This window comes from Monopterus albus, unplaced genomic scaffold, assembly GCF_001952655.1.
Source record: "Monopterus albus unplaced genomic scaffold, M_albus_1.0 scaffold106.1, whole genome shotgun sequence".
Classification (NCBI taxonomy): Eukaryota; Metazoa; Chordata; class Actinopteri; order Synbranchiformes; family Synbranchidae; genus Monopterus; species Monopterus albus.
Window position 1 is genome coordinate 1328774 of NW_018127986.1, and position 26445 is coordinate 1355218.

Genomic DNA, 26445 nt, shown 5'->3' on the forward strand with positions numbered 1-26445 from the left:
TCTTTCCTAAATTTTCTGCATTACCAAAAGTGTATAAGACACTGCTGTCTACAAGAAATCTCAGTGCAATACACATTGACTGTGTGGTGGTAAGAGCCCAGCTCCTGTTTGTCTGGCCTTTAATGAGGCCATAACAGTCTGCTTAAAAAAAAAGATTCTCTTCTGACTAAAATGGTACTGTTTGATTAAGAATGGGTCAGACTGGGCCTAAGGGGCCAGTCAATCTCTTTATACTCTGTTTTCTTTAAACTCCTGTCTTATAATTGCTCTAATGTCAGTGGATTGCTTTCTGTTCCAACCCCATTTATTGTAAAATGTATATAAATAAAGTCATTAAAATAACAAAATTCAATTAATAAATTCAAAAAATTCTTTTGAAAAGGCTAGATCAAATGAAAGAGTGACAAATAAGAGAATAACACTTTTTAAAATGCAGTAAAAAATATTTAAATGCCAAAATAATGGCTGCAAAGTATTTTAATTATAGCCAGACTAAAGAGGTAAGTTTTTCAGCCGCTTTCAGATCATCAGGAAAACTGTTCTAATGGCTCAGAGCATAAAAACTAAAATCTGCCTCATCAAAAGTTTTTGTCCTATGATCAACGAAAAGACTCAAAGTATCAGAGGACCTATATCTATGAGGTTGTGTGGGTTCAGACACCAGAAACATCATAAAACTAGAATTCAATAATTAGTTCAAGCAATCAAGGTAAGGATTTAAACCAGTGCAGTGTGTTCTCTGCTTCTGGTCCTGAGCAGCACTTGAATTCTGGACCAGTTGTAACTTGTTTAAAACTTTCTTTGGGTAGACCAGACAGGAAAGCTCTACAGTAGACCAGTTTGCATTAGTCTCTCTGTGTCACTCCCAGAGGGATATTTTTTAGGATAATAAAAAGCAGATTTGGCGACAAACCCTGCAAGAGCCTTAAGATTCATAACACCAAAGTTCCTGGCCTGTTGGCTAGCGGTCAGTCCCAGAGAATTTAATTTTGTGTGACCAGTTTATTTAAGTTAGACAAAAAATTATTTTCGAAAAAGTTCACACCACATCTGATGTTTTATCTGCTGCAGTTTTTTTTTTACTTTTTAACTTTTCTAAGCACAAGGTCGTTTTGCAATATTTGACTTTTTCTTGCCCAAATTGAAAATGCACGACAGGTACATGCACATATTGCCAGTGTGAAAACTGCTAGACACATCACTAGTCCACTAGTCCTAGATTTTTTTTTTTCTTATTTACTTGTGGTGAGAAATAAATGAGTTCTGCAGACTGTTCATCACATTTTAAACCTTTTATCAGACAACTGTTAGTAAAAAAAAAAAAAAAATCATTATCACAAATGAAATACAGCTGTTTTTTCTGTTGTACTAGAGACTTAAACACCTAGAGAGAAATGAGCTGAAGGACGGACACACAGTAAAATCACTATCACCTGTAGCACTGATTTTATTTTCTCCCACTAGAGTTCATTACCATACAAGCTGCTAATCATTATATTATATCTTTCTGAAATACTTTTGATGAGCAGAAGCATGTTCTTTTTTCCATTGAGCACATGCTCTTTCACAAGTCTTTGCACATCCAAGGGTTTCCCTGCCTGCTGAGGCTCTTGAAACAGAGGTTCTTCACTGTGGGACATTCAGGTCTGCTTCATGCTTTGTACATCCTCTATAATCATAAGCTCCAATCCTTGCTTTTGTCTGTTTGTCTTGTAAGAGGACAGGCAAAAAATATAGATGAATGTCAGTAAATGAACACAGAAACTAAAGAAATGCAGACAGAAAAAAAAAAATCAGACAGACCAAGAAATATATAGTGAATGAGGACTGATGATGAAGAGTGGTCGGGGAAATGTATCTGCTCACAAACCATTCATTTCCCATCCTTCGCATCTGCTCAATCTTTCTCCATTACAGCCCAGATGTATTCCCCAGAGTGTGCAGCTCCAGTGTCATTTCCATCTGACACTTTGCTCTTACCTCTGGTGTCACTAGAAAATGACAAAACTGGAAAGGCAGCAGAACTTTCTGTTCCACACACCACAGGCAGAAAATTGGCCTCTTTTCACTTTTCTGGCTCGATTTCATCCAGCCACAGCACAGCTGCAGTGCATGCATGTCAATCCTTTTGTGCTTTTAAATCTATCTGTGCAGTTTATTCAGAATGTATGATACACATGGAAATAATGAGGTCTAGTAGTTTCCATTAACAGGAATATATATAAATCAACTTGTGTAAACAGACATCTGATGCTAGTGTGTTTTTTTTTTATTGTTGCAGAGAGGGATAAGAAATCACTCTCTGACTTTCCTTAAAATGTCTCTAATCCCACTTAACTCTGTGCTGGCTTTTGCACTGAGGCTGCAATCCCTGTGTTGTTTACTTAGGTCTAGTTTATTTTGATATAGCACCTGCAACCCCATCACACCCACACAAATAAACCCAGAAACCACCTTTGGAAATACTTTCACCTGCCATCTCTTTCATGCAAGTGCTACTATTTATGGGCTTTGTCTTTCTGACTGGAAGTGTGTGTGTGTATAAACTTGTGTCTGTGCACATCATTTTATGCCTGTATGTGTAGTGTGTTTATATATAAGCTATCATGCGAGAAAGCGGATGAGGGAGTATTATAACTTGAAGTATTACTTTATTTGTAAATTCAGAATATTTGCCAGCCTTTTAAGAAGTAGAGTGAAGCCATTGCAGACTACTTCTCACTTTTAAACTAATAAATCCATCCATGCACTATCTATACCGCTTATTCCTGAATAGGATCACGGGGGGCTGGAGCCAGTCCCAGCTGACACTGAGCGAGAGGCAGGGTCCACCCTGGACAGGTTACCAGTCTGTCACAGGGCTGACATGTAGACAAACAACCACACATATACACATTCACTCCTACAGGCACTGTGGAGTCAGTGAACCTAAACTGCATGTCTTTGGACTGTGGGAGGAAGCCGGAGTACATGAAGAGAAGCCATCCAGGCACAGGGATAACAAGCACACTCCACACAGAAAGGCCCTGGGTCGGCCCGGGCTCGAATCCGGAACCTTCTTGCTGTGAGGTGACAGCACTAACCACCACGCTGCTGTGCTGCCCACTTTTAAACTAATTTGAAAGTAACATTTTAAGTCCAAAAACTTATAGCAAAAACCCAAGGTTAACTTGGTTTTCTGTGCTTGTCAGATAATATCAGCCTTGGTCGGGACTTTGTTCAGTCTCCAGTGTCACAAACGCAGCCACAGTGGGTCTTTCAGATTTGGACTGATCTGTAGCTTTCTACGGTGAACATTCAGTTGTATCTTTATATCAGCAGGAGTTTAAACACCTGCCTGACTGATGTAGAAAGGACTGTTTAAGTGAAATCCCAAACTAGTGAAAGGATGCATCACATTTGTTCTGTTCCTCCTGTCCAGAAGGCTACACTGTGATGTAATACTGGCACATGCTGTTCAATGAGATTAATGCAACAAGCCAGTGATTAATACAGGGACCTGAGTACACAATAGCAGTGAACAAAGACGCAGTCTAACAGACTGGGACATTAGCAACAAAAATGACTACAAATGGCAATTATGTATTACATGTATTTACATGTAATGAAGCTTAGGTGACAGTTTAATAAAGAAGCTCTCTTCGCTCACATTCTGCTTGTCCAGAGCGAGTTAACGTGGGCTGTTCATTTCAAATCAATTTCTCTCTGTCATCTGCTTTCCCATGCTATCAAATCTCCCTCTACCTTTTATCCTGACATCACCTTATCTGACCAGTGATCTGTCTACCTGAGTTGCTTGAGCCAATCAGCCACTAGCTGCCATTTTTGAAATATCAATTCAATTCACCCAGTTTGCCTTTCAAACCTATGACTGCACAACCCACCTCCTCTCCAACACCACCATAACCTTCATGATGTCCAGTGTCACAGTCAGTCTTCCCATGATCCTCTGAGTGCCTCTCCTCATTGTCTAGCCATTTATGTCACCACTGCATGTCTCCTCTTTCCTATAGTGTGTCCTCTCTCTCTCCCTGTACCTTTCTACAAGAATCCCTGGCTCTGGAGCTCTGTGTTTCTGATGAGCAGTTACCAACCACATCAACCAGTGTTTGATTGTTGTATCTCGATGCTTTTCTTTTAACCTGGGAATTTTTCTTATTTTGTGTGTTATGAATTATTCTCATACTATTAATTATTAGGCAACTTCTGGCTGTCTCCTACAGACAACGTCGGTATCTTCTGGTGTGCAACAGCAAATCTATGCAGACTGGAATGGCACCGATTTTCTAACAGTGTAATTCATAGATGTTTTTAATGGGCTCATTTTCTCTGCTGCAAAATGTTACTAGTGAATCTGCAGATCAAGATTTTCAAGATCAAGAACACTGTCAGTGTGCAAATACAAAGTTCAAACCTCCAACTGTGCATTTATACTTAGGTCCTCACACATATTTACAAAATAAAAATAATATCAGCAATAAAAATAAAAAAACACTAAAGCATGATAAAATGTGTTTTGCCATACTTGGCTCTATAGATGACCATGTTGGCTGACCGGTTTTCTTCCAGTGCAAGTCAAAAGCATTGGACATCTAGTGAAATATCTCCACAGCTACTGGATGGATTGGTATAAAATTGTGTACATGGTTCCCAGATGATGAATCTTAAAGTGGTGTTCAGACAAAAAACAAAGCAAAATGTGTCTCATTGTTCACTCAAATTCAACAAAACCTCCAAACGAAATAACTGTTGTTGTTTGTTTCTACCTTCTGACATAACCCATAGGAGGGTTTCCTACGTTAGCTCCAATGGATGCCACAGATAAACTATTGAAAATGAATTCTGTACAATATATAACATTACCTTACCTTATACTACCTTACTAACACTTATGATGGGACAATGTTACAGTCAAGGTTTGGTTAGGTTTATGGATGGTTTGGGTTAAAATAAATACTTTGTTACGGTTGTCATAAAGGTTACAATCATAAACAGCGGTAGAGCTGTAGCATGATCATGGTTTTGTCAGTTTGAACAGGAAATGAACAGTGGTCTCCATGTTAAAATGATTTGACCCAACCATCCATGCCAACCTCCTCCTTTGTCATGAAACACCTGATGCCCTGACATAACAAAGCCATCATCAGTACAGTACAAAAATCTACTCTGTACTCTAGAAAAATGTACACAGTACACATAATCTAAGCAGCAATTGCAAAATAAATGAGTGGTAATAAAAATACTGCTCATAAATAGTAATATATAAATGTAGTTTTAAAGGAGAAAGGGCTATTTAGATATAAAGTTAATGATATATTTGTGCAATCCACTTCTGCACAGCTATTTTTAAGGAATGTGATGCCACCTTTTGATGATGTGCATCTTGCTGTTGGTGAGCTCATGTTCAGCTACGGGGTCTTATCTCTCTCCTCCGATTTAAAGCCTGCATAAGTGAGAGCAGCTCTCAGAAGAGCCTCGGCAAAGTGTGCTTTTTTTGAGTTACGGGTATGTCGGTAATGGAAACGCAGCCTTCAGGTTATAATGGACATATGAGGTCTCTCATCAAACCATAAAGCTTGGTAATGTAGTTGGTTCAGACAAACCTGGAAGGGTTGTGGTGAGTGTGGGCAATCAGGGAGGGTGGTCACTGAGGTCAGTTAAAGTTTGAGATGATGACGTAAGGAGCATGAGAAACATTATTGTGCAGGATGAAAGATGGTGTTGCTGAGTCCTCGGTGCACAGTGGAAACTAAGAGAGGCAGGAGGACGTGTAACAGTGCTGTGCTGAATGCTGTGTTTTTGTGTAAATTAGATATTGTCCTGACTTGTGGGGATTTTCCAATTTCCTGTCAAAAGAATGATATTGTCTGAAATGTTCAGTGTGACGCATTCTGTGAAATGCATGACACTGCCGCAAAATTAAATTTTTTCCAAAGAAAAGAAATGCCAAACAATGGTGAGGCATAGTTCCTATCAAAGCAAGAATAACACCATTAGAGATAAGACACTGAAACAAAAATGTGATAGTACTCACCTTGGGATTTGTCACAGCAGTGTGACTAAAGTTTCTAAAAGGTGGTCATTTCTCACTTCATGTGAAATATACTGAATTTTACTTTGAAACTCTGTATCATTGCAGGCTATTCTCTCCTTTAACCAACAGCATAAGCCTAATGTGGCAAAGAGACAGTCTGAGTGATCTGAAAAAGGATTTCAGAGAAAAACAAATGCAGCTTCACCAAGTGTATCAGGCAGCCGAGCATTGATAGCCTTATCAGAACACTCCACAGAGAGCTCGCAGCCAAACTTTTCACATCAGTGCTGCTTCTGTTGTTTTTGTGTTCAGTGGAGAGACAGAAAGTGTGTGTGCGTCTGCGAGAGAGAGAGGGAGAGACAGACAGACGGGCAGAGATAGATACCCTATAATGAGTTTCCATAACGCACTCACAGTGTGCTATCATCATCACAATTTTATGAATTCATCATAAAAGAGTGAGTAAATGTCACAGCTGAAGGTAATGGGATGCTGTGTTTGAAATGAAAGCAGAAGAGTAAGAGAATGAAGGGGGGGAAAGGAAATTGTAGGAGCTCCTGTGATGATTCAGCTGATAACAAAATCCATGGCTGGTGTGGTTCATGTGTGCAGTCTTCACCCGGGGACTCACAGAGATACGAAGGGTTCACTGAGAGCGAGCTGGTCATGTCTCAAAATAAAACACGACATTGATTTATGACTGGGAGCCTGCTACAAGTGCAGCGACTATCTAAAATCACACTCGCACACAAAGAATCTCCTTTTTTTTTACTTCTGCAATTCCTTTTTTCCATTATTCATTCCACAGCTGCTTGCCTCCCAAACGCCAAAATGCTCTTCACCTGCATCTTAACAAAATCAAAGCAGAGTAATGGTTTAATTAATGAAAACCAATCACTTGTCTGTTTGTGAGGTGACTGATAGTATGGAGTTTCTGTCACACCACAGTAAGGTTTAAGCGCAGAAGTGGTGAGTAACTCCTGTGCCAGCCCAGTACCAAATAAACACAGGAGTAATCAATTGTCCAAAGTGCCTGTTTATAAAGTCACAGTTATGAGTTGTTGATGCTGTATGAAAACCACTGCCGTTATCTGTGCAGCAGGGTATTATGCCTTAGTCTCATTTATGTACTTTTTAATGAAAATCGAGGATGACAAGTGGTTACTAGTGTTATGTATATTTTATGTCTGAGACACAGCACTAATGCAATTTACTTTTTAATTAAAATTTTGCTGCCATTTGTAATTTTGCATATAATATTTTGCTTTACACTGCACACACACACACACACACACACACTGATGATACACCAGGAGCAACTAGGGGTTTAGCGTCTTGCTCAAGGACACTGACGTGGACCGGAGAAGCCAAGGACTGAATTCCTATTAAGAAATATTTTTAGATTAATTACGTATGATTACTGTAATTTTTTCTACCTGACAAAACATTGAAAAGCTCACTCTGCGATCCATTAAATTAACCAAAGACCTTTTAAATGAGGCAAATTAAAGAGCGAGCTAATAATCAATACAGCTGAGCTGACACAAAACCCCAAGCAAAAGCAGTGGTCCACTTTAACAGGAAAAGTTTGAGGAAACTTCAGCTTGCTGAATATCTACTCTTCTAAAGAATGGTCATTATCCATGCTTCATATTGTTCAGTTTGTCCCTTCCCTCTATGACCCAATAGGAGCGTCTCATTAAATAGTGCTCCTACGACCACAGGAGGAACTACAAAAATTCCACCAATATTAAGGGCAACATATATCGCAATACCAAGCTTTACAGACCTTTGTCGTCATAGAAACCCCCGTAAACATGATGGCTATAAAATCATCATTACATTTTGCCACACTTGGTTGTGTTTAGGCACCAAAACTACATTTACATTAATGGGGCAGCTGTGGCCCAGGAGGCAGAGCGGGTCGTCTCCTAACTGGATGATTAGCGGTTTGATTCCCGGCTTCTCCAGTCTACATCTCAACGTGTCCTTGAGCAAGACACTTTGCTCCCGGTGATGTCACCAGTGTATGAATGGGTGAATGGCTGAATAGTGTGAAAGTTTGGATACATTTACATTAATGGGGCAGCTGTGGCCCAGGAGGCAGAGCGGGTCGTCTCCTAACTGGATGATTAGCGGGTTGATTCCCGGCGTTTCCAGGTCAGACATCCACATTATTTCCTTATCTTTGAAGTTCTTCTTTACCTTGTTGGAAGATTCAGTCTTCAATCCCCTGTCTTATGTCGTTCATGCAATTTCTATGGATGCGTTAGGGATGCACTCTTAGGTCAAAGTGTTTGTCATATGCACAGTTAGGAAATGTGTTTCCCTGTACAATGAAATTCTTTGCCGTCCACATGAATGCTACGCAATACAAGTGAAATATAAAGTGGATCAGCAATAACACAAATCTACATAGGCAGTAACACAAATCTAAGTCACTTTATAGCATCAAGTGAAGGAAGCAAATAAAAATACAATAACAACAAAATATAATGCAGAGAGAATATATGCTACGTGGAAGCCATGGAGTGTAAATACACAGCAGTGAGTGTGCAATTATGCATGTGCAAAATGAGTATGTAAACGGTACAGATGGAATTACATGAGGTAGATCCTGAGTCAGCTCTTTAGGAGTCTGATGGCAGTTGGAAAGAAAGAGTTTTTCAGTCTAGTGGTCCTGCATTTCACACTTCTGAGCCTCTGACCGGAGGGCAGGGGTAAGAACAGTCCGTGCTGGAGGTGGGTGGGATCTTTGAGGATGGAGACAGCCTTCCTACACACCCTGTGGTGTCAAATGCTCTGCAGAGAGGGCAGTGGAGTCCTGGTGATCTTCTCCACAGTCTTTACCATAAGACCATTTAGGAACAAAAACTTGTGAAAAACAAGCCACACACTGGAAATGAATTCACCTCTGCTGAGGGAAAGTCCTCCTAACACATGCTTTGTGCCCCTATATATGTCAGCATGTTGCTTACTCCTTTCCTCTTGTCATAATTAATACAGTTGCTAGATGTTTTGCCGAACGATGACATGGAACATTTTGTCTTAACCCACTGGCACAAATGATGTGTACTGTCATATTTTATGGGGGGACCACCACCTTGTCTAGACAGTGTGTACATTTTTTATTGGTCTATATTACAGGAAGTAGCTTTTATAATATGAAATTTCAACATGTAGTATTAATCATAGTTTAAATAGATTTTGATCATAGCTTGGGTTTTATTCATAAATTCTCAGGAACTGTCTGCTCACACACACATTGTTTTTCCATCACTTCAGGAGACATTATATTGATGTACATTCATTCCCTGGAGACACACCCTAACCTTAACCATAACCGCTACTTGCCTAACCTTCAGGTCCCCACAATCCGACTAAACAACAATACACATTGCGTGGACTGTGTGTGTGTTTTTTTTTTTTTTTTTACTTTCATTCTGCTTTGCCTGTTTGAACTAGTACAAGAGAAGAAAACATACCTTGGATAGGTGGCAGGTAAAAAATAAATAAATAAATAAATAAAAAAGCCGTCTGAGTTGTCTACAGTCATTGCAGACATTATGGAAAATTAGCCAGAGGAGAAGGGATGAAGCAAGGCGGGTCTATGCTTTTAATGCTCTGAAAGATGAAACAATAATTGTTCTTTCATTATTTTGATTTTCAGCGCCCTTGCTTCCCCCCCTTTCATTCTTGCAATTTTCTTTTGGTAAAAGGTTGAACGCATGTATCACCCCTTGAGTGTAGAACAGGTTTATTTTAATGAGTATTATCTCTCCACACAAGGTTTATCTCATTTTATTCAAATTTAACAGCAACTGCACTTCTCAAATGGCATCCATTAAAAAGTGATATTTCAAAGCCACATCCAACAAAGGCTGCTATTATCCAGTCTTTTTCTTTTTTGAATGGTGGAACTTTGTGGGATTCACAGCAGAAAACAATGGGACAGTTGAGTGAAAGGTCTGCACAGCTGCAAACCAACAAAGTGAATAGATTGGAAAAAGTCACTGGTGTCACCTTTATACCTGAGCCCAGGACTCCACTATTCAGTTTCATTAAAGCTGGGGAACACGGTCCTTTTCTGGTTCCTGATCCTTAAAGAAAATAGTTTGGATCATTGGCAATAAAATAACCAAGTAATCATCGCAGTAGCTTGACCAAGAACACCATATGTTCTCTTAGATGAAGCAACATTTTAGGTAAATTAAAAGTTGTTTATCTATGGATGCAGATACTGTAAGAACTTAATGCCTGCTATGATGATTTTTGTATAAACAAACTAAAAACATGAGATAAAAAAACTATGCAGTATCATCACTCTATCATCACCCTCCTAGTGATAAAAATTTCAGATTATATTCTGTCTTGTGTACAAAGTTCTAAAGGGTTTGGCTCCTCCTGTGCTGTGTGACTGCTCAAAGCATTCTGTAAAATACTGAGGATATTTTCAGTAAGAGACTGTACTGTACTCTTTCATCACACCACATTTAGGTACTCATTGATTTTAAGCTTTGCTGGTTGTGCTTTGTGTGTAATCATCTTGGCTTCTGGTTATGTTGATATATACTAGTTTGTTGTGTCATGTGATTACTGTACATTTTTAAATTGTGACCTGCCAAGGGACTGCAGTTAAATCTAGTACAATACAATACATCAAATGGCAACATTTATGTTTGGTATTTTATATGGTCCCTTACAAATAAGATACATCAGTGAATACCCCCCATTTTCATTATGTGGCAACTAACAAGTGGCTAAATGAGACTAGGTTGTCTGAGACACTAAAGGTCATCGAGCCAAACAAGAAACTCATCTCCTCACTAATCTGCCTTTACAAACTATTCTAACTGACAGCGCTAGATCAGGTCACGCTAAAAGGAAAAGATTTTGCAGAAGAGGCAAGTGTGCTAAATCATATTACTAACTTAGTGGCGGTGACATGGAGTTCTGGGACTGTGGTGTAATTAGTTTGTTTACCTCTGGTAATCTTATCTGGGCTTCAAAATTCAAAAAAAGTGAATTAAACAATAAACTTTATTGTTATTGGACAATAGGAGCACAACAAAATTGTGGGTGCTCTGCCAACAACGGCGCACTTCAAAAGAATATAAAATAAAAATGTATTTCTAAGGGGTAAAATCAAATAAGTACTAGAACATTAAGATAAGGTGTGATAAACATACACAGAGAGCACATTGTAATATAAATACAGTCTTCAAAAACAAAAGTGGTATTTACTTGTGAAGATTATCTCACTGAACAAAACGTATAAGTGTCATAAACTTGTTTGTCACAGAGCTTGCTTTCTGCTATAATCCAAAAGCTTATGAAAAAAACAATTGGTTTTTTTGTGGAAGGAACCAGGATGACACTAATTTCTGGACTGACCTACAAAAATGCATCATCCCAACAGCACTCGATTGCTGCTGGTTCTAACAAACCGCACAAACATCATATGGACCTTTTCTACAAGGGGACTGTCTCTGTGGTTGTGTGCGACACTGTCCGTATGTTCATGGATAAAAAATACATTTTAGACCAGAATGAAACACTGGCCTCCTGTGGGAAAGTCTCAAAACATGTTTATGTTTAAAGGGCAGGTACAAATTATCAACAATATACTGTATGATCAATGAGGCTTCAGGACTTACCACTGACCAAAGGGGGCAGGGGATGGATAAATATGGCAGATAATGTCATGAGCAGGTATCTGTGCTAAATATTTGTCAGTGCTAATCTGTAAATGTTTTTTAGAGCTACCCTAAAATCCACTTACTGAACATCTTTTTTTTGCCGGTCTTGTCTTTGTACAATGGGGACTCAGCTCAAGACAACCACAAGTCTTAGTCCTCCATTTTTGAAAGAAATTAGTCAGAGCCTAATGGGAAATCCAACACCGACTGCCTCATGTGATATTCTTTCCACAGCATCTGCTCCAATTCATTGTTCTCCTTATTGACTTATGAATCATTTTCATGTGTCAGTTTTTGTAGTGCTGTAATTTGCCACTATGCAATCACCTACTTCGTAAGGGTGCTAAAAGCAACAGCAGGCCACCGAGTATCAAGGAGATATAAACACTGAAGCATTTTACAGAGACCTGTATATAGCAGATTATATAGCAGTTTTATTGTGTGCCTTCCCTTTAGTTTTTTTGGAGTTAATCTATTCTGTGGTTAATGGCGCTTCGTTTAGTAAACACACACATGCATATTTCATGTGACTCTCTAGACTTGTGTCGAGTGTGAGAAAGCCACTGACATTGTGTTCTTCATAACAGGGGAAACAGGAGCATCTTGTACGTTGTCAAAATGTGTGAATTTAAAGTTTCTAAATCATATTGCTTGAATATTGGATTAGACAAGCAGGAGTAACAACCATTATGGGGGAAAAACTGAACAATTGTAGAGTGTCAAAATTAAACTCCTTCTATAAACCTCATAATTTGGGTAGGACTGATGGTGTTCTGGTAAAGCTGTATACAACTTAAACTATTTCAGCATCACAGTGCATCCTCAGAGCCAGACCACACCAGACTCAGTCATTTGAACACGATGCCTATCTGCAGCCGTCTCCTGCCAACGTTGCGCTGCCATGCAAAGTGGTGCCAACTTCCATGAAGTATTAAAATTCTGTTTGCATACTGTCAGAATGAGAAACCTCGACCTGTGAGGCTCAGTCTTGCAAACACTTTTTAAAATGTAAATGAACAGAAGGCTTAAAGGTGGAAACAACTGCAAAATAAAAGACAAAACAAGCATAAGTTACTCGTGCCCTTTAGCTTTCAAAATTTTAATTGTGGAAATGCATTTGCATGCCTCGTTGACTGACAATATTGCTGTTGAGCAGGAACATTTAAAGGATAGAAAGTTATGTATAAATCACACAATCACAATCAGGTTATATAGCGGTTTTATTGTGCCACCAGCATCACCTCTCACACCAGCTCCTCTTTGCTTGTCTCCTCATCTCCTCTGCACCTACTTGTATATGAACTGAGCTCTAAAGGTTCAGTGAAGCCACATCTGAAAGTGAAGCCACTAGTGCATACGCTATCAGGCTACTCTAGCTGAGGAGATTGTTCAAAAAAAGAAAAAGAAAAAAAGAGAGATGAGGTGGAGGGTGCGCAGTCGAGTGACAAGAGTACACAGCATACCGTGCACCAACAAAGTGACTTGCGTCTGCCTGCTACCTGGTGTGAGGAGGGAGATGTGACCTGTCAGAGAGTGAGGGGGTAGCTGAGTGACTTCGCATCACCTTTTCAGCTCCAGCAACTTCCCATTTATATTGTAATGCAAATCCACAGCCTGTCCCAGATGGTGCTTTTCCAGCATTGTGGGTGCATAGAAATATGATTATTTATCCCAAGCACTTCAAGTCTTTAATGCACCCTCCTCTGTCTGCTTCTGTCCCCTCCTTCCAAGGCTGTGCATTCTGATTGGCCTGTCTCTAATAGCAAATGAGAAAAAGAATAGGCAATAAATTTGGGATGAGTTTGACACCGGAGTACCTAAGATATTCCTGAAAAGCACAAGAAAAAAAGTCAGGGAAAAAGAGATGGAAAAATTCAGATCATTTTCTTGGCTGACATTATGCTAAAAGGAATAAAAAGATTCTTTCAAGACTGAAAAGTGCTTTTAATCACCTCCGCTGAGGAGTTTATAATCCAACAGTCTATCGGTGCTGAATATAATTTCCTTGAAAGCACATTCAGAATTTGCCTGAATAAATTCATCCATCACTGCCTGCATAGGACATGGAAACCATCTTTTTGTTTGCTGAACAAAACAACTGAACCTGTAAATGTCTTGTACATTGTCAATACATAAATCATCCATGATACTATAGGCATCTTATAGATTTCACACTGTGTAAAAATGCTATGAAGAGCTGGACAAGGGGTACTAAAATGTGTTGTTTGGAGCTGTTGTAAAGATATGGCTAACAGTAGATAAGGGGGCTTGTCTGCTGTAACAATATCATCATACCAAGCTGAGAGTTGTGAATATGCTGCCTTTGCAACTATTTTTTTTTTATCCCACCTAAGTCAATTTTCAGGCTGCTTTTTAATGTGACAGCACTTTATAGTCATTCTTGATGGACTCATCTGAGTGAGGTCATGCACAATACCATAAACAGCATATCAGGAGGTTTCTGAGTGTGAAACAGGCCCATCCTGAGGGACTGCACGTGCTGTAATCAGCTGTGCACAATAAATCGCTGTTATACTGTCAGCATTTCTATGTTTTCATCATAACACCTGCCACCTGCCTGCCTCAGAAGCATTTAGGTAACACTTGACACTTCCTGCACAGAGTAATTAAATCACAGTCTAGTGTCAGATAAGCCCCTCAAACTGCTGTCACCTAGTTACATTATGTGTCTGACAAGAATCTCCAACTTTAGATACCTTAACAAAAAATTTGAGTGAAGTAATGAGGATTACTTGAAGATGATGTTTAGCAATAAAACATGGATATGTGCAAGTGGTGAAGCTGTGCACAGGACTTATTGTTGAGAACTAGATTTTGGATTTTAATTGAAAATGGGAATAGTCAGTTCACAAAAAACACTCATCCTTAATGGTGTCTAGCTATGCATGTACTGTAGTTTTGCTTTATCTACTGATAGGGGTGTGTTTCAAAGCTACCGCCTGTATCGGCTCATGTCACAAAAATGTGTCAATTTGGATTTACAGTATTTGATGAGTAAGCATGGAATGTACCAGAAGTTAGAGCTCATCTAAACTGCTATACTGTCTGTGATCAAATTATTCTTCATACAGATCACAGTAAGGTTAGTACAGCTTCAGTGTGCCTTGGCATGGACTATAAAAGTCAACCAGTTCTGTCTTGGTAACAAAGAACCAAACAAAACTTAGTTTGTGAGTGAGAACTGAACCGGTTCTTTATTGGTCAAAAAGCCCTACCATCATCATCATCATCAACTTTATTTATATAGCACATTTAACACAGCCGAAGCTGACCAAAGTGCTTAACACAATATCCACAACACCCCTTAAAAAACAACATAAACGAACAGCAAAACAAAAATATCATACTTAAAACAACCCCCTATCATAAATCACAAGCTCAACAAGACACAGGATCATACTGGTTTGAACGCCAAACGGTACAAATGAGTCTTCAAATAGGTTTTAAAAGTGGACAACGAGGGGGCCTGTCTAATATAAAGGGGCAATGCATTCCACAACTTAGGCGCCCCCACAGAAAAAGCTCTGTCCCCCTTAGATCTTTGCCTAGCCCTCGGTACCTCCAAGAGCAGCTGATTAGCCGATCTGAGGCACCAAGAGGGGCTATAGGGATGTAGCAATTCTGTAAGATAAAAGGGGGCCAAACCATTTAAAGATTTCAAAACAAATAAAAGAATCTTAAAATGGATTCTAAAACACACCGGCAGCCAATGCAGGGAAGCCAAAATGGGTGTGATGTGGTCACTTTTACGCCCTCCAACCAATAGACGAGCAGCAGCATTTTGGACTACCATAGGTATTCAATTGGGTTGAGATCTGGTGGCTGTGAACGCCATAGCATATGATACACAAACAGTCACTGATCCTTTGTGTCCTATGGATGGGGGCACTGTCATCCTGTGCAGACCTGTAGATCTGCAAGAACTGTGTGCTTTACTGGTTCCCAACAGTCAACAGATCAGGATTAAAGCTTTGTATCTGGTTCAAATGTTGCCACGAGGTATACTGTATGAGCCAGTGAACCATCAGGAGATATTCAGCAAACAATGTAGAATACAGCCAACATGTCCACACTACAGAGATTTTAACACTTCCAGTACATCTGCATGCAGCTGGTTTATTTCCATAATGTATGTCTATTTTTCTGAAGCTTTCCAAATAGAGCAAATTAAAGGGTATCTAACTTTCAGCAAATGTAAATGGCTTAATGGAGCTATCCCCTGTAATTGCTCCACTCAGTCAAGCATTCATTAAGTGCTAGGGAGGTTGGCTATTCTGTACTTTTTCCATACAAAAGCCCAAGAGATTTTCTGCTCAAACTTACATTTCACATTTACATTGTTTAATTTTATGGCTCATTCTGATCAACATACATACATTACATACATCCTCTTTGAAAACAACATTACCATTTTTGACAAGCATGTCAAACAAATTTCCACCACAGATTTGTCACTCACCATTTCCACTGGATGTGCAGCTGAGCTTGGACAGTGACTAATCATAGATCAGTCCAAACAATGCTCAGATGCACTACAATATGGCCCAGTGTTCCCAAGGAGAAAAGAAAATGAACTGATGGTCATAATAACCTCAACTCGTCAGAGTGTGTGGTGAACCATTTCATCACTTCTGAAAGCATAGGCAATAAAATCCATTTTAGCCCCCTTTTTCACATACCTGACCACAATACAAATTGCAGAATAAACGCTGGAGCACTTCAACTGAAATCACATGCTCCTTTGCAGATTAGGCCTTTTTTTTTTTACTTTCCAAAACAATGGTTTGTTTTCTGCATGAGGCAAGATGTAAACAAACATCTTTGTTCAATGATCTGGTCATCAGAAGATTACTGTGTTTGTCATGTTGGCCTGTTGTCATTCCACATCACTTTCCAAACTGTTTACCTGCCGGCACAAAGAGCAGTAGTTGGCCATAAGCCTGGTTGGTCCCCATTGTTTCACATTGTTCACCATCTGTGCTCGGTACCTCACTATAGCCATTATAGTGCAGAGTCAATGAAAGAAATGAGCCTGGGAGGTGACTGGGAGGTTAATGCAGCAGCTACTCTGCATTGCACATTTAAAGAGGAAGACAGGAATAAAGTTTGTGAAAAGGATAAAAAGCAGCATGTAGAAGAGGCGCGCTTTAGTTACTCTACCTGTCAGTCTCTCGGCACAATGATTTACCGCTCAAACTCTACTGTAATTTTTTTTGAAACAATGGGTCTTCAGTTTCACACATAAGTAGACAAAAGCAGGCTTCTTCATTTCTAGCTGACAACAGTGGATTCTGTTAGTGGAGACAGTCACTTGGCAGCAGATGTTATCTGTACCTTCAATGCTTAGCTAAAGCTCATGACAAATGGGCTGAAAACTCCATTTTCACTCTTTTAATGTTTTATTCGTTTTACAATGAGAAGTCTGTGAACTTACATTCAGGGCTGTGCACAGACATTTTGGGAGGCAGGTGCTCAAGCCAAGAAAAAAGGCACCCCTCTCAGCGAGTTAATTATAAAAACTAAAGTTACCAACAGTAGAACATCTTTCATGTATGCATGTATTTGGACACTCATAGACCCGTGCAGATGTGTTAATGCATCTTTGAAATTGTATGTTCCCATGGTAACAATGGTTTTTAGTATTTACTGTCAGTAAAAACTGTTTGGTGACAGTCATTGCTTTACAAAACTAAGCCCCACCACATTGTAACTGTCAGTGGCTCCGCTACAAGTAATCAACCACAGGGCTATGTGTTCTGAAAGTTTTAATAGAGTCAAAATATATTATTTCATAATAAAGTACAGTAGCCCTAACTTCAATAAGGTTAGTTCTGCTATAATGCTGACAAAGTACTTATATTCAGCCAGAGCAGCTTTATGTCTGATCTATCACTAAACCACTTTGTGTTGTTCAAATAAATTTAGAGCCTATGATGATATTTGAGAAAAATATTTATCTAACTATAGTCAGATTAAGTGAAGGCATAAACTTGTCCTCAAATGACAATCAGTTGGCTTTCCTACAGCTACCAGTAGAGTTTGTATCACAGGAGTAAGACTAAGCAGACAACAGTAACAATGCAGGAATCACATTTTCTTGTTTTAATCAGGCCTATGTGCTACAGAGTAGCCAACACACCTATAATAATAACCCATAACCTATCAATGAAGATATGGATAAAGCTGATTTATCTTGTAGAGGCTATCAGCCCATGGCCACATCTCTGTTAGTCCTCCACGTGAGAGGTGAATGGATGACTAATGTTTCCAACACCCAAATAAAACTGCACTAACTATAACTGAAATTCATATTTATTCATTTACATTACTTGACAAAGCTCACAAGTTTTCACTGAGGATTTTATTTTTCACAGAAACATCTATGACAATCCACACTGACACATTAACAAGTGTCAAAAAACTGAACATGAATAAGTAGGTAAGATCTATTGCTGTTCAATCTGCAATATATTAAAAGATATTCCTATTTTCCACATTCCTCTCTTAACCAGTTAATATAGAGTGTGTGATTGGAATGTCAGCTGCACAGTATAATAGTACAAACGGGACATTTTCTTGTCTTCACTCATAAATATCTAAGCTGATCACAGAATTTGGGTATTTCAATTAGTATGTTAAAATTTCTGATGAAACCACAACCACATTATCCTGTAAATAAACTCAAACTCTAGTTTTTTTTTTAACAAAAGCAGAAAAACACAACTGCCTGCTGTTTGTGCTGGTCACACTGGGAGCTCTGGTCCCGAATCCTCTCTGTCTGCTGCTGGACACACGACTGTTAGAGAGACAGTTGGATTTTTCTAATTCTAATATATTTTCACTGACTCAACCAACACACATTAAAATGTGCACAAAAATACAGAACAAATCATATAATGAATACTGGATTCTCCCATATTATAAGGCAATTCCTATATGTCTAGGCTACTGCCTACACATTCAGCCAGCTAGGATATAAGCCTCATAAAGATAGGGCACATCCAGACTAATGTTTCTGATATCTGTGTTTAATTTGTCAAAAAAAAATGGGGCTCAAAAGGCTTATTCTTCTTTGTTTGTTGCCTAATTGGATGAAGAGCACAAAAAACTCTGGCTGGGCTGTTAAAACTGACTTGTTTCTACAATAGCATTTACCCATCTACTTTTTACAAGCTTTTAGTTGAAATTTGAAACAACGAGCCATAATGTTTAAGAACCGCAACATAAAGTTAAAAGGTTACAAAAGATTTTCCTGCAAAAAAAGGTGCTTTTCAAGTCAGAGGGCAGATGAGCACCACCTGGGTTTTATCTGTACAAGTGTCTGCATAATCGACCAGCTACAGTACAGATGCTTACAATGCAAGCATGAAGCCCCTGGTCAATTTTTCCCATTGACAACTAATTCCACGTTTACTCAAACAAGATAACCAATGTCGACACAAAAAGATAAGGCTATGTTACTTTGTAAAATCCTACTATGAACAGAAAGTAAGAAAATGGAGCTGCAGATAGCTGGAAGATGCAGATAACTAACTGGTAGTCTGTCTGCTCAGTGTTATGTTCCATTTAATACCACTGTGTAGTCTTGAGTCGTGGTTTCAGCCACAACATGTAAAGTCCTATCCCAGTAATATTAAAACCAGCACACTGCAGTTTAAAATGGATGTTTTGACAGCAGCCATGTGGGAAATTTAACTGTGGGACTGCTTGAACTGCAAGACAACCTCTAAAAAGTGATTGTCCGATTCAGGCAATTAATCAACCATCGTGACACATTTTAAACCGTATGTCAAACAGCAACTGATCTGACAGAAATTTGGCCTGATTTAAAATTTACTCATGGGTGACAAGTCTGGGGCTAAATCTGTACAGTGACTGCCCAGCTTCAAATATGCGCATACATAGTAAAGTGCTAAAAGACTGAGACTGAAGCATCTACACCAGCTGATGTAATACCAGTGGGTCAGTTTCAATGAATCTATTAAACCTAATACTGTACCTACAGTAAGAACCTCCTGAAAACCTAAGCATCTATTTACTGTGTCCAAACTTTGTGCCTCTGTCGTCTTTTTTTACTCAGGCTCTCTGTGCTGGACCACTGGCCTTCATGGGACCTCCTTCTCTCCTCTGGATCTCGGTGCCTCATTCCAGATATTTGGGTCTGAATCCTCATCCTCCCAGCCCCCACCCCACATCTCTCTGCTTAATCCCTTGTGTTCATATTGTTTGAATGCCCGGGGTATGCCTCTTGTGTGTTTGTATAGTCTTCCTTTCTTCCAGGTCTTTGTCTGCAGGGGAGGTCATGTGACTCTGGTGTGACTGTACCTGGATGTTGCTTGATGTCCTCCTTTATTATGTTCTTGTTTACAATACAGTTTTCATGTTGATTGTTTATATTGTGAATCCCCTATGTACGTATTCTGTGCACACCACTTCTATTGCTTGTCTATCTATCCCTCCTCTTTTGCTCTTCCTGGGGTTTCTTCCATATTTTCACCCTTAAAGACTTTTTGGGAGTAGGTTTTTCCTGATCCAAGCTGAAGCTCCAAGGACAGATGTCATATGTTGTACAGGTTGGAAAGGCCCTTGAGGCAAATTTGTGATATTGGGCTGCACTATAAATAAAACTTGACTAATCAAAATGTTTTTTTTTTCTAGTTGAACTTTGTTTACAGCTTAACACAGAACAACATACTGGTACAACAGATTTAGAAAATATTCTTCACTTTTATAAGAAATGTGGAGGGGGAGTAAAGTTGTTTGGCAAAGGCGACACTAAGTCAAGTTTGGCTCAAGTTGCTAGACTACAAACTTCAACAATGCCAAAAAATTAAATTAAAAAAAGAATAAAGACTATAGGGGAACTGTTATCATTACTCCAACCTCTGATATACTGGCACTAGCACACAGTCCTGAGCAGGTATTTTTCTATAATCCCATAATGCATTTAGCTACTGACATGCCTGCTGCCTTTGGAAATAACACCTGCTACTGTACATAGTAAGCTAGTTAAGCATGCATTCTAAGGTTTGTGGCTGCTGTTAGAGCGGCACAGTTCACCCATCCCTTATACTTGTGCAGATGTGCTTTTGATTTTGCAAACTAGATAAGAAAAGACATCTCCCTCTAAACTCTTTAGACACTGAGTATCATTTTTGAAACAGTCCTGTCAACACCACTTCAACATTTTGAGAAATCCAAAGTTTGACAGGCTTGTTATGCCAAGCTACAGTTTCTGCTGTACTGTAAATGCCTATTAACTCACCAAATGTGTATTATTCCATGACTAACACGAGTCGTCAAAAAATACACGGTGTCTGAGTAATGTCAACAGTGCAAAGTTAACTGCAGTACCAAGTTGTAGGAAACTGAACATGGAGAAATCCAAAGATTGACAGGCCTGTCATTCTAACAGTAGCTATTGTTGCTAAGATACGACTGGATCATGAGGGACTAGTTAGAGATGCCATATGAGAACAGATTGAGAAGCAGCCTAAAGTTGGAGACTAACAACAACATACCAAGGTAGAGTAATAATCCCCAAAAACAAAAAGACAAATAATCAATAGTAGATCAACACCTGCAACTTTTGACCACAGCTGTCTATATATTTTGGGACAGCCGATCACCCATAGCCCAAACCAGGTGTGATCACGGCGTGTTCCCTCAATGAGAGGAAGTGCAGCATCACCATCTATAGGCCAGAGGAGCAACAACACGCTCCAGAGCTGTAACAGCAGCTGCCTTTTACACAGCGCCTGCCCAAGCTGTAGACACACACTGTGCCCACAAACATTGCTTTCAGAATCAATTACTCACACACCACAGGTCACACAACAGTTCATTACCGTTTAATTACCAGTGAATGTTCAATAGTGAGCCCATTGCAGGGGAAAGTTTCAACCTCACTGCCAAGACAACAGAAGAAAAAATATGATGTTTTAATGATACTATTAAATATGAGCAAGAGATGAGTACAAAAAAAAATAAAGCCGATTACAGTGAGCTGTTGGAAATAAAATGGAGGGGAAAAAGTGGCAGGGAGAAAGTTTTGACATCAGTGTTACTAACAATGACGCTGTCTTCTAATTGTATTGATCATGTTTTATCCCATGACCCTGACTCACCTCATTTATCTCAGTGATCCATAATATTATGATTCCTGTTAAAGTCAGTTTACCAGCACAATATTTAAAAACAGAATAAATAGAGAAGCTGCAGAGAAGACTCGTACAGGTTGTTCAGCTTTGCATTCCCTTCAATTGCAATTCACTACAGAGACCGTCTGCAGTGATTAAAGTTAATTAGGTCACATCTTTCTCCCGGGCAGTGATACCAGTAGAAACACTTCCAAGTACATGCATGTGAAATCCTAGTTGAGTAAAGGTAGAGAAGATTTAGCAGCAAAATGTACATGAAGTATCACAAGAAAAATAGTTGTTCTGCACAAAATGAGTGCTGTAACTGACACTGTATATGATACCATTTGATTAATACAGATGAATCAGTGCATAAGCAAAATGTTGTAACCAAGTATATTTACTGTGGTACAGTTTTGAGCTATCTGTATTTTGAGTATTTTATTTAGCTGCTACTTCTTACTTCACTACATTTTAGAGGCAAATATACTTTTTATTTCACTATTTTTATAACTTTAGACGCTGGTTATAATCAGAACCCAGTTAGTAAAAAAAAAAGAATAATAGGATAAGACTTTATTAGTTTCTGGTGGAAAATTCACAAGCTACCCAACAAAGTACTTTAAGTGCAACATTAAATGTGATGTATACAATAATGTATCAGTAATAATAATCCAATATAACTAATGGATTTATGAAACATGTCACAAGTAGAGTTTGTGAGAACTTAAAAAATTAAAGTGTTGGAGTGTTTAATTTAATGTTGAAACAGTAAAAACTAAAAATAAAATTCATTCTGAAATGTACTGAAATAAAAACAGAAATACAATCACACATGGATCAACCTGCTACCATTAACACTTAAACGCAAATAAATGTATATGTTCATGAGTAATGTCCAGTTTTTAAAAACCTAGAGCAAAGTGCCACAGACAGGCTAAGGATGATGGAAATCCAAGTTGGTCGTCTCATTCTTTGTGGGATTTGTTAATAATAAAAACCTTTAGTACAACGTCCTACAAACAACATTTATTAATCATAAGTGTTTCCACATTTATCTTTTATCTCTGTGCAGCATGCAACAAGCAGAATGTGGGAAATCCAGGTTCGATGGAGCAGAATTATCAGTTCTCTTTTGATAGGAAGACTGAATTATTCTGACAATCGCTATTACTTGGTACTGCTGCAGGGAAGAGAAAGTGGCAGATCAGGCTCATAACAACCCTGGTAACTTAGTGATTAATTCAGTCATTATGTACAATGAGAAAGGCTGTTACTTGTCATTGCAGAGGCATGTTTGTTTGTTGGATGCTTGCATATCAAGATATTTTGCATCAAATAGATTAAAAACATGCAGAAAGAACTGTAAAACAAAAGACGCATACGAGGCTGAAAGCCATAAATCAAGCATTAGACAAAGTGTCAAAATGTTGAATTATTTCAGAGAACGCTGCATGTTTGATCACAGCTTTGAATCTTCCATGAAAGTGCATTTGCTTCTTCAAACGCTCCCTGCAGAGTGTGGTCTCACAGTGAAAAATAAGAGAGAGCGACAAGAGAAAGTTGGCTGGCAAGTACTCCCCTGGAGTCTTTTGCAACACACAGCCAGGATGGCCATATTGTGTGTCTAAACAAATCGAATGGTTGGCACTGTGACAAGCCAGCCTCTGTGGTGTTCAGATTCACTGAGTCAGCACGACTGTGCTCCTTCATTCCCAGGTCACTACATGCAGCAGTCAGCAGGGAACCTCAGTCATCTTTACTCTACTGCTGGATGGCAATTGTCATTAGTTGTTTGGCTTAGAGCTGAAAAAGTAAATCAAGAAGCACTGATGATTTTGTCTTAAGTTTTTAAAGTAACTGCAGTCTGGCTGCAGCCACTTCCAGTTAACTACGTTATAGTGTGACTACATACTCCTGCTGGGTTGAGGCTGGGCACTATTTATATTAATTTAAAGAATTGGCATTTATCCACAGATTAAAGATTTTACTAAACAGATCTGTCTGTTGCAGGAGCTTCACACCAGACACACACAACATGCACTTGCTAAACTCATTCTTTAAATGGTTCATTTTTCAAGAGAGGCGATGTTGATGTACTGCTGTAATCTTATTTAATCTAAAGCAAATACTAAATGGTGCTCAGCTGAACAAAGAGGCTAGCTTGTATAATTAGATACAAGTTAAATACATAGCAAATTAATATAAACTCCAGACACAATCCATTTCAAGTCATTGTTTAACACTGGTTCAGATCCCTATAAACAGCCGGTTAGGGTGACACAAACCAGGCAACCATCCTGCATTCATTCTACTCAGACCCTCTCACTAATGCTGCTTTCCCACCAAAAGTACCCTGTATACATGTTTTTTATGCCCAGCTAAACTGGCCTTTAACTGGCTTCTGGAAGCGTTCCCACTGAAGACTTATGGAATTTGTGGCTGAGACACTGATGACATTGCGTACATTTGTCGGTTTAGCAAAGTTTGGTTTTGCCATTGTTTCCAAGCCGAGGTGAGGCGGATAACGAACTGTGTCGATTGCTGAATCATTTGTCCCAATAGTTGCATTCCCTCTCCCGTCAAAAACCAGAGGCGTGGCAAGTTTACATGGGTTTTTGGGCAGTGGGAAAGGAGTTTATGGCAGCAAGAACACCCCACAAAAATGGCCCATACAATTGTATCAGTAGAAGGTACACCACATTATCACAATAGATCTGGGAAAACCAGCAATTAACTTTTTTAGCAGCCTGTCCTTGGATACTGAATGAACCAAAGCGTATATTAGACTAAATACAAAAGAAACATGGCAAACATTTAACAAAAATACCAAAGTAAAATATATTACACACCTCGCTGAAATGGGCCACAGGTTCCTCTTCAGTCAGAGACAAGCAGGTGACTGGAATCTACACATTATAAAAGAGTACAGATTAATAATGTATCACAAAGATTAAAACAAAACATTTAAAAGCCACCACTACACTTGAGCATACCTTATTTCTTGGTTGGCATAGCCAAACAATTGACTGGAAGTTTCAGTCACCCAACGTTAAGAGTCTAAAAGTACAAACATTTTATTTCATACTATGAACTACAAGCAACATTTAATTGCTCCACAATTTGCGTTTTAAATCCTGCTTAAAATCAGCCTATCAAATAAAACAATAAAACAAAGGTTGGCTCCAGCTGCTACTTCTCAGCTGTGCCTTCAACCAGGAAGAAAGGGCCTGATCAGCTTTCAGCCCCTTTTCATAGACTCCGCCCCTGGACTCGGGCCTAGGGTTAGCCTTACTGTTGCCTTCTCCTCTGCAGAAATACTACAGATGCAACTAACTGTTGTTTTAAAGTATCAATTTATTTGTCAAATGTTCTCTTAATTAACTGTTTGAAATGTTTTAAAATAGTGAGAAATAATTTCTCAGACATCTTCAAATGTCTTGTCTTGCCTTCTTAGACCAAAGGTTATCTTTAACTGCCCTCCCAAATGACACATAGGTGTGGCGTCTGATCTGACGCCTCTATCAGCAGGACGACATCGTTTTGTTGACCCGTTCACCCACCTCAGCCTCCTCCTTCTACAAACTTTATCATAATGTCACCCGACTCCCTCTTTTATCACTGATGGACAAGAATCATAATGCCTTTGGTAAAGACATGTTATTTTGGGTACTTGCTGAGAAGACTGATGTTGCTGTGTTTCTTGTGAGGACAGTCTGAATAAATACTACCTCTGTGTAATGTGTGATTGGTCAAAAAGGGTCAAGACTTGGGCTGTGTTATACAGAAGTGTATATTTTTCTGGTCATTGGTATATTTACTAGTGAATAGGTACAAACTGTACACACTAAAAAGGATACCACATAAAGGCATTCATATTGTCACAGATACTGTGTATACTCCAGTATATAGCCACATAAAGCTGTACTCTCTAAAGGTTTCAGAAACCTGTCTGTGTGTAGGACAGAAATGGCTCTTCTCTCTGGGGCGAGGAATGTCTGTTTTTTTACAACGGTGCTGTAAAACAAACATCTTTGTGACACACATCTAAACAAACTGCATGTACACCCCACATACATTCCTACACTCACAAAGACTTGACAGCCTGAGACACACACATCTGTTAGTGACTTCCACAACAGCCCTTTGCAAGCAAATAAAGGGTATTAGTGTAAGAGCTGGAAAACCTGTGACACCTCCAGTTATATGTCACACAGTCAAACTCTGGGGGTAAAAACCTGTCCAGTGGAAGATAAAAGAATCGATAGAAAAGAGACAGTGAAAAGGGAGCGAGATGAGCCACCTAGTGCCGTGTACCACTCAGATGCAAGCAGGCTAATTGCTCAGGGACCGGTGTGAGGCAACGGGATGACGAGCATTAGCAGCTCTGATCGATTGTTTGAAGCTCTGATGATATATAACGTAGTTTGTGTGTGTAGTCGGGGGGAGTGGCACACATGTGGCCCACAGGGATGATACAACTGATCCGATGAGCAGCACAGTGAAAGTCAGATTATTTTTTTTACATAGTGTAAGTAAAAGCAGCAATACC

At 39.1% G+C, this 26445-nt stretch overlaps 1 long non-coding RNA gene across 1 annotated transcript; it reads right to left on the reverse strand.

Moving 5' to 3' along the window:
• Nucleotides 1-12816: 12816 nt before the first annotated feature.
• On the reverse strand, nt 12817-25095 carry LOC109966106 (uncharacterized). The gene is made up of 3 exons (XR_002275723.1): nt 24890-25095; nt 24746-24802; nt 12817-13489 (listed from the first exon to the last, which is right to left on the reverse strand). It is a non-coding gene; the product is annotated as an uncharacterized LOC109966106 (long non-coding RNA).
• Nucleotides 25096-26445: the final 1350 nt, after the last annotated feature.